Source organism: Sebastes fasciatus, chromosome 18, assembly GCF_043250625.1.
Source record: "Sebastes fasciatus isolate fSebFas1 chromosome 18, fSebFas1.pri, whole genome shotgun sequence".
Taxonomy (NCBI): Eukaryota; Metazoa; Chordata; class Actinopteri; order Perciformes; family Sebastidae; genus Sebastes; species Sebastes fasciatus.
Genome location: NC_133812.1, coordinates 29,421,956 through 29,431,955, shown reverse-complemented (window position 1 = coordinate 29,431,955; position 10,000 = coordinate 29,421,956). Strand labels below are relative to the sequence as shown.

General features: G+C 49.5%; 1 protein-coding gene across 9 annotated transcripts in view; it reads left to right on the top strand.

Annotated features, from left to right (window-relative positions):
* hivep2a (HIVEP zinc finger 2a) overlaps window positions 1-10,000 on the top strand; it is a 116,035-nt gene that overhangs the window by 59,907 nt on the left and 46,128 nt on the right. The gene's annotated exons all lie outside the window — the stretch shown is intronic.

Sequence of the window (10,000 nt, the reverse complement as noted above, 5' to 3'; positions counted from 1 at the left end):
CCATCCCTGACTCCTCCTGTCCACATGTCAAAGTGTCAAACCCGGTAGTGCTGCCGATGGTCGGACCGGCTCATAGGAGAGTCGCTCTCTAGCTTTTCTGTGAATGGACTTTATTATTGTGAATCCGTCTCAGTCTGAATGTGTGTTGTTGTGAGGATGTTGTGGTCTCATTGTTTCTAGTTCATTCTATTGTTTTTACTGTGGTCTTATTGGTGTCCTCACGTCTGGACCAAACCAATGTCCCCGTGCGGGATAATAGAGTTGATCTGGATCCACAGAGTCCGGGGCGTTCCCGGGTCTCTTTTTGGTTTCAGTTTAAAATCTGAGATCTTTTAAATCAAACCTCATCACAGCTGTCGCAGCGTTTCAGGAGGTTTCACAAAGTAAAACATGAATTTCAGCCGTACAGGAGGCAGTAATCATTGATTAATGTAATATACATCCTCACGTGGACATAGTGTGTGTGTGTGTGTGTGTGTGTGTGTGTGTGTGTGTGTGTGTGTGTGTGTGTGTGTGTTGCTTAATGGACCCACACGTCGACGTGGTTGCCGGGGTATGACGACTACAGGTGTCGAGAGCAGGCTCCTCATCGCCATGGAGACAATCAACCTTTCACGCTCCAGCGTCTCTGAAAGCCGGAGAGCTCCGGCATCACGCCGTGACACCGCCCCCCCAAAACACACACACACACACACACACACACACACACACACACACACACACACACCCATTGATACACCACAAACACACCTTCACATGTAACGCTGCATGAACACACACACACAGTAATGACACATTTCACAGGATGTGATTTCAGCCAGGTCTGAGTTGTTGTTGTTGTTGTAATGATGCGTCATGACGATGAGGACAGATTGACGGGTTCTGAGGGTTCTGAGGGTTCTGAGGGTTCGTCTGTGACTTTAGGACTTCAGTCCACACAGGTGCGTTCACTTTGTTCACCTGGTTCGACCTTCAATGTGCTGATTGAGCTCCTTCATGGGGTTTTAAATCCCCCCCACAGAAACTGGGAGTTACATTCAATAACATACATTATACATTATACAACCTGATCTCACGGGAAGGAGCATCAATAGAGCACCACATTAAGGTCATTCTGTATGTCAAGATAACCATTCTAGGCTTTTCAAGTGTCATTTAACGCCACATCGTTTCCCTCAAGCGGTTAAGTTTAGGCAACAAAACCACTTAGTAAGGTTTAGGAAAAGCATCATGGTTGGGTGTAAAATAAATACGTGAACAAGGTAACAGAAGTTGGGAAAAGGTCTCAGAGCGTAGTTTACAGTATTCATACAGATGCGGATGCAGTCGGCGCCAAAAGAAAGAACGTTGTTGTTATTTCACTCGCTATGACTTACAAATTACCGTGTCATTCATACGCCATACGAGATACAAACTATGGTAATGTTTGCTGAAAATATAGAAACTGAGATTTACAGAATTTACAATCAGAACCTGAGTAGCGTATTTAATCTGGGGCTAAATGAGGCAGTATTTTACCTAGTATTTATAATCTTAAACTGTCTTTGGGAGTATTTATAATCTAAAGATGAGTTTGGTAGTATTTTCTCTCCTATACCGTGGCAGTATTTTTCATAGTATTTATAACCTGGGGCTGAATGTGACATTGTTTTTGGTAATATTTCTTGTTTTTGACGCTCGTTGTTGATGCTGTTATTGTTTTTAATTTTATTATTTAATATATTAAGATGATTATTATGTGTATATGTGATAAACATTAAGTTATTTAACTTATAGAGAGGGGTAGGACGTACGGACCATTTCGAACATATAGTCATTTATTATATATATATATATATATTATAAATATATAACTATTCATTTTCTATTTCTATTCATTGTTTGCTTATCATTTGTTACTTGTTCGAAATAAATGATTTATGATCTTAAAGTGAGATCGGCGATATGAACAGGAGCAAATAACGATGACGAAGGAAATATTAGAGGCAGTATAATCCTTTCAAATTTACACATGAAGCTGCAAGTTTCTCAGTATTTGTGTATCTGGAGATGAGTTGAGCTGTAATATTTTAATATCTACAGTCTGGAGCTCTGGTGTTTACCTCTCCGTCTCCCATGTGGAGTTACAGTTCACTCTCTCTGGGACTCAAATACCCAGAATGCCTTGCAGGTGACAGCGACAGAGTAAAGTGAATTAGCTGAGAGATTAGATTTAGGAGTGAACGAGGAGGAACGAGGGAGGAACGAGGGAGGAACGAGTGTCATCCCTCCATCTGGTGTCGAGAGGTCATCATCAGACTCCACCCACGCTCGCTGTGTGTGTGTGTGTGTGTGTGTGTGTGTGTGTGTGTGTGTGTGTGTCTGTGTGTGTGTGTGTGTGTGTGTGTCACAGCATGTGTTTCCCATCTGGTTCCACCCAGTCCCTCAACGCTGAGTTCATGCTGACCTATTTCCCTCATCTTTCTTTCTTTCTTTCCTTTATTGCTCTTCTACTCTCCATCTCTCTCTCTCTCTCTTCATCTCTCTCTCTCTCTCTCTCTCTCCATCCCTCCCTCCATCCCTCCTTTACTTCCATCAGTGTAACCCGACACCTTGACCTCGTGCTCGTCTCGGTGTGTTTGACACCGTGATGTCGTCACCTCAACTTTCCCCGGCTGGATACCGCACACATGTCGTCATCCTCCGTCTCTCTCTCGCGTGTTGCATCCTGCGTCGCTAAAGATAACCATCGACACCTTATTTAATCTAATTAGGAGTCTGTAAATCCCATCTGTCTTATAATAAAACATACATCCATGAGATTAGTTGAATCATGAGCTAATTTCCTTCATATCCACGTGCAGCAATGTGCCCGTATCGTTGTTTTTAACATCTTCACACTTGTTGCCAGAAGATTCCTGAAACCAGCGAGCAGAATTGGAAACAAGTGGAATGATCTCACTCTGTTGGCGGAGGCTTTTCACTCGCCTGAAGGTCGAAGCAGCGACTCAGGGATCAGAGCTGAACTCAATTGCTGCACCGAATTATTGCGTTTTGTGTTTAGTAAACTTCCCCGATGGGAACATAAATCGTCCCCAGCAGATTGTTCCAGTACTTTAGCACCGAGGCTTCATGCTAACGCTTCATGAATGACAGTAAGTGTCCAGTATTATTTTCCCTTTAGAGGGAAAGTGAGAACTTTCCACAGCTCCAGCTCTAAATGTCTGCATTACAGAGAGGAAAATAGATCTTAATGACACAGTTCTGGCTGTTATGTTGTTATGGTTTGACTCCCAGAGATCTGCAGGCAGCGTCCCCGAAGGGAAACGAAGCTGAGTGGTCAAATGAATCAGAATCAGACCGGATTGGATCAAACCCCCGGCCACTTATTCTCATTTGGAAGACAAACATGTGACTTGATTTGCCAAACTGTTCCCTGTAAACGTCCCTTTCATTCCTCAGGATGATTGTGTGATTGTGTGTTTGACCGCACTGATTTCTAAGCAGTATGTGATTACGTTGGACATGTTGGACACGTTGGACATGTTGGACATGTTGGACATGTTGGACATGTTGGGTCGGTCAGTCGGTTTCATTTCCAGATACAGCAGCATGGTTCTCATACTCCGTTAAAAAGTAATGCACTGTAATTCATATATATATATATCACAACATCAAGTCGTATTTAATCCACGTAATCAGGGCTCACGTTTCCTGCGTACGCAAAAGTTTATTTTGAAAAGACACTATGCATGAAACAAGTGGAAACTGACACGCCGCCCCGGATACGTCCAAAACTGCCGCTAGTTGGATACGTAGAGCTGATAGTTTGAAGCGTCGGGCCTCTCACGAGTAACGAGTGAGAAGATGTTGGTTTCGTGTTTTGGAGCAAACGAGATGCTGATGTTGTGAAGATGTCCGTCCATGAGCCGACAGAGAAGCGGTTCATTTATTGAAGGTTAGTTCAGAGACGTTTCCGATCCAGCCGGTGGGTGACATCCACGTCTCTGCAGAGAGGGAGGAGAGACGAGTTGTGACCCTTTGGGCTTTCCATATCTTTACAACTTCCGAGGTCGGAAGTCGGAGCTTACGAGGAGCACTTGAAGGCAGCATCGGTCTTCTGGTGTACTCCCTCAGTGTCTGCTGTCTCCCTGAGCGCTATCATTCTTCCCATTCAGCTTCCTGCCCTATAAATATTTGAGCAGCCCCATTAGGGAGTGAGGTAATCTCAACACACACACTCACGCAGGCTGCCATTAAGGCGTAGTATAGCGCCTAATAGTCCTGTCGGAGCGCTAGGCCCTGGAGCTAACGGGCTAATTAAGAGCGAAACAGGTTTAACGAGTTTAGACTGTTCATTAAAGCAGAAACCTGATTAATTAACGGTCGGGGGGGAGAGTTCGTTAACGAGTCGCGTGATTAATTAAAACTACAGATGACAGAAAGTGTAACTTTAAATGGGGAAAAAGGTGAGGAGTGATTAGAAGCACCGCGAGGAGGGGATGAGAGAGGAGGGGATGAGAGAGGAGAAGAGAAGATAAGGAGGAGAAACAAGAGAGAGAGGTGGGGGGTGAGTGGAACAGGGACAAAGAGAAGACAGAAGCTGTGTCTCATTTCTAATACGTCTGTGTAGTACACAGTGTACACGAGGTTCTTACAACAGGGCAGTGTTGTCTCTAATCACACGGCTGTTGTGCATTCAACGCCATAATAATAACGCGTTAACGCAAATTCATTTTAAAGCCACTAATTTCTTTAACGCATTAACGCAACTTGTGATTTTTAGGATGCAGTGGGTTCAGTTTTAGAGTCACAGTGAAGATACTGGATCATAGTAAACTATAGAACCTGATGAATCCATCGGTACCAACCATGTCAGACTAGCTGGTCATGAAGGAGGTTAAATAACGCTCCAAATTTACGCTAAATTTTGGCGATGAAAAACTGTCATGTCCATTTCCAAAGGGGTCCCTTGACCTCTGACCTCCAGATCAGTGAATGTAAATGGGTTCTATGGGTACCCACGAGTCTCCCCTTTACAGACATGCCCACTTTATGATCATCACATGCAGTTTGGGGCAAGTCATAGTCAAGTCAGCACACTGACACACTGACAGCTGTTGTTGCTTGTTGGGCTGCAGTTTGACATGTTATGATTGGAGCATATTGTTTTATGCTAAATGCAGTACCTGTGAGGGTTTCTGGATCAATATCTGTTATTGATCTGTGTTGTTCATTGATTAACGATAATAAATATCACCACGTAGCTAAGATGGCGACTGTTGAGGGTGAGAAGTGTCCAGCGTTCCTCACTCAACGTTTTCACCGTTTGAGTCCAACATCCTGGTACTTAGAGGGCATTTCACCACACCTCTCAGTGTGAACGTATTCACGCTTTCAAACATAGAAAGTGTAAATACAGAAGACGGCGAATTGAGACACAGTGAAGAGAGAAAGAGGGAGACAAAGAGTGACATGATGGAATGAGAATGAGGAATAGGATAAAGGAAGAAAAGAGGAGAGGAGAGGGAATCAAAAGTGACAGAAAGAGAGAAAGATGGAAACTGTTCCAACAATGGACAACCAGAGTCGGGTGAGAGAGAGAGAGAGAGAGAGAGAGAGGGAGAGAGGGAGAGAAGGAGAGAGGGAGAGAGAGAGAGAGAGAGAGAGAGAGAGAGAGAGAGAGAGGGAGAGAGGGAGAGAGAGAGAGAGAGAGAGAGAGAGAGGTGGCGGAAGTCAAAAGACATCCAGAAAACAAAGAGATCGTGGAGAGAAAAACAAAAGCTTGATACAACAACCTCCTTCTCTCTCTCCCTTTCTCTCTCTCTCTCTCTCTCTCTCTCTCTCTCTCCCTTTCTCTCTCTCCCTCTCTCTCTCCCTCTCTCTCTCTCTCTCTGTTGAATGTGGTGTCTTTGTGTTTGGCGGTGAGGAGGCCGAGTCGTGTGATTTGCTCTCCTCTCTGGATCTCTGAGGTCGGGGGGGATTCAACCTTGAGGAGAAACGGAACAGAACAGTCGATGGAGAGCTGGAAGAGGAAAAGAAAAGCATAAATATGTCCACAAAAAAATGTAAATCAATAACCTCCGAGGCTGCTCTGCCTTCGTGTTTAATCCAGATGTGTCCAGCTGCTTCGTACTTATTTATTATTATTTTATTTGCAATCATCGTCATTATTTTTCTGCCGTTTCTCTTCAGATCATAATCTGACAGTTTGCTTCTTCTTTTCTTTTCACATTTTTAAAAGAAAATGTATTTCATTGTGTGAATTCCCTGAAGTGACGACATTACGTTTCAATTACGTTTCAAGAGAAACATTATTTCTCCCAGATTACATTTGTTTTTGATGTGTCAAAGTCCGCTGAAGACGGCGTAGGGACGAGGTCGGGGCTGAAGACGGCGTAGGGACGAGGTCGGGGCTGAAGACGGCGTAGGGACGAGGTCGGGGCTGAAGACGGCGTAGGGACGAGGTCGGGGCTGAAGACGGCGTAGGGACGAGGTCGGGGCTGAAGACCGTTTAGGGACGAGGTCGGGGCTGAAGACGGCGTAGGGACGAGGTCGGGGCTGAAGACGGCGTAGGGACGAGGTCGGGGCTGAAGACGGCGTAGGGACGAGGTCGGGGCTGAAGACGGCGTAGGGACGAGGTCGGGGCTGAAGACGGCGTAGGGACGAGGTCGGGGCTGAAGACCGTTTAGGGACGAGGTCGGGGCTGAAGACGGCGTAGGGACGAGGTCGGGGCTGAAGACCGTTTAGGGACGAGGTCGGGGCTGAAGACGGCGTAGGGACGAGGTCGGGGCTGAAGACGGCGTAGGGACGAGGTCGGGGCTGAAGACGGCGTAGGGACGAGGTCGGGGCTGAAGACGGCGTAGGGACGAGGTCGGGGCTGAAGACCGTTTAGGGACGAGGTCGGGGCTGAATACGGCGTAGGGACGAGGTCGGGGCTGAAGACGGCGTAGGGACGAGGTCGGGGCTGAAGACCGTTTAGGGACGAGGTCGGGGCTGAATACGGCGTAGGGACGAGGTCGGGGCTGAATACGGCGTAGGGACGAGGTCGGGGCTGAATACGGCGTAGGGACGAGGTCGGGGCTGAAGACGGCGTAGGGACGAGGTCGGGGCTGAAGACGGCGTAGGGACGAGGTCGGGGCTGAAGACGGCGTAGGGACGAGGTCGGGGCTGAAGACCGTTTAGGGACGAGGTCGGGGCTGAAGACGGCGTAGGGACGAGGTCGGGGCTGAAGACGGCGTAGGGACGAGGTCGGGGCTGAAGACGGCGTAGGGACGAGGTCGGGGCTGAAGACGGCGTAGGGACGAGGTCGGGGCTGAAGACCGTTTAGGGACGAGGTCGGGGCTGAAGACGGCGTAGGGACGAGGTCGGGGCTGAAGACGGCGTAGGGACGAGGTCGGGGCTGAAGACGGCGTAGGGACGAGGTCGGGGCTGAAGACCGTTTAGGGACGAGGTCGGGGCTGAATACGGCGTAGGGACGAGGTCGGGGCTGAATACGGCGTAGGGACGAGGTCGGGGCTGAATACGGCGTAGGGACGAGGTCGGGGCTGAAGACGGCGTAGGGACGAGGTCGGGGCTGAATACGGCGTAGGGACGAGGTCGGGGCTGAAGACCGTTTAGGGACGAGGTCGGGGCTGAATACGGCGTAGAGACGAGGTCGGGGCTGAAGACGGCGTAGGGACGAGGTCGGGGCTGAAGACGGCGTAGGGACGAGGTCGGGGCTGAAGACGGCGTAGGGACGAGGTCGGGGCTGAATACGGCGTAGGGACGAGGTCGGGGCTGAAGACGGCGTAGGGACGAGGTCGGGGCTGAAGACGGCGTAGGGACGAGGTCGGGGCTGAAGACGGCGTAGGGACGAGGTCGGGGCTGAATACGGCGTAGGGACGAGGTCGGGGCTGAAGACGGCGTAGGGACGAGGTCGGGGCTGAATACGGCGTAGGGACGAGGTCGGGGCTGAAGACGGCGTAGGGACGAGGTCGGGGCTGAATACGGCGTAGGGACGAGGTCGGGGCTGAATACGGCGTAGGGACGAGGTCGGGGCTGAAGACGGCGTAGGGACGAGGTCGGGGCTGAAGACGGCGTAGGGACGAGGTCGGGGCTGAATACGGCGTAGGGACGAGGTCGGGGCTGAAGACGGCGTAGGGACGAGGTCGGGGCTGAAGACGGCGTAGGGACGAGGTCGGGGCTGAAGACGGCGTAGGGACGAGGTCGGGGCTGAATACGGCGTAGGGACGAGGTCGGGGCTGAAGACGGCGTAGGGACGAGGTCGGGGCTGAAGACGGCGTAGGGACGAGGTCGGGGCTGAATACGGCGTAGGGACGAGGTCGGGGCTGAAGACGGCGTAGGGACGAGGTCGGGGCTGAAGACGGCGTAGGGACGAGGTCGGGGCTGAAGACGGCGTAGGGACGAGGTCGGGGCTGAAGACGGCGTAGGGACGAGGTCGGGGCTGAATACGGCGTAGGGACGAGGTCGGGGCTGAATACGGCGTAGGGACGAGGTCGGGGCTGAATACGGCGTAGGGACGAGGTCGGGGCTGAAGTTATTCCTGTTTCCTTCGTCTTCGTGAGAATGTCGTTAGAGGAAGCTCGTTACGTGCGTACAGTCTTTTTCAAAATAAACGTCTGTCTTCACAGGAAACAACTTCATTAGGTTTAATCAACAGAACTACTTGGTTAGGTTTAATCAACAGAACTACTTGGTTAGGTTTAATCAACAGAACTACTTGGTTAGGTTTAGGAAAAGATGCTGGTTTGTGTTGAAATAACTACGGAGGTGGTGTTACTGAAGCACTGAAGTTACGTTACAAATAAATCAATGTTGATTTTTAGTTTCAGACGGGACACGAACATCGGTCTCCTGGTGATAGTCTGGTGTTTTTTGGATGGATAGGAGGAGGAACGAGGGATAGGAGGAGGAACGGGGGATAGGACGAGGAACGAAGGATAGGAGGAGGAACGAGGGATAGGACGAGGAACGAAGGATAGGAGGAGGAACGAGGGATAGGACGAGGAACGAAGGATAGGAGGAGGAACGGGGGATAGGAGGAGGAACGGGGGATAGGAGGAGGAATGAAGGATAGGAGGAGGAACGGGGGATAGGAGGAGGAACGGGGGATAGGAGGAGGAATGAAGGATAGGAGGAGGAACGGGGGATAGGAGGAGGAATGAAGGATAGGAGGAGGAACGAGGGATAGGAGGAGGAACGGGGGATAGTAGAAGGAATGAGGGATAGGAGGAGGAACGAGGGATAGGAGGAGGAACGGGGGATAGTAGAAGGAATGAGGGATAGGAGGAGGAACGAGGGATAGGAGAGGAAAAAGACAGAGAAGAGTGAAGAAAGGAGGGGTGGAGAGAGGATGAGAGAGGATGTGAGGTGAAGGAGAGAATCCAGAGGAGACTAAAAAGAGGAGAGGAGAGAGAGACAAAGGCCGAGGGGATGAGGATGAGGTGGAGGAGGAGGAGCAGGTGCTGCTGACGGTGCCTTCATCTGTTCCTATGGTTTCCTCCTCACCTCCTCTGTGTGTGTGTGTGTGTGTGTGTGTGTGTGTGTGTGTGTGTGTGTGTGTGTGTGTGTGTGTGTGTGTGTGTGTGTGTTAACGTAACGTAAAGAGAGAATCTGCAGTTATTAATATTATAATATTATACCAGATGAATCCATCTGAAATGTTTCACCTCCTGTCTTGTGTTTCTGCAACGTATCCTCATACGACGGTTTGCATCCAGTGCTCTCCTACAGATGCTCAGCAGCCCACTATCGTTTTGTTTTCTGGTTCCTGGAAGCTGCAATGACCTCTGACCTCTGACCTCTGACCTCTGCACATGATCTCTCTGCCTCTTTGTTTCATCCACTGGAAGCCTTTCTGTTCTGTCCAGCTTTGTGCAATCTCTCTCTCTCGCTCTCTCTCTCTCTCTATCTCTCTCTCTCTCTTCTCTCTCTTCTCTCTCTCTCTCTCTCTCTCTCTCTCTCTCTCTCTCTCTCTCTCTCTCTCTCTCTCTCTCTCTCTCTCTCTCTCTCTTCCCTT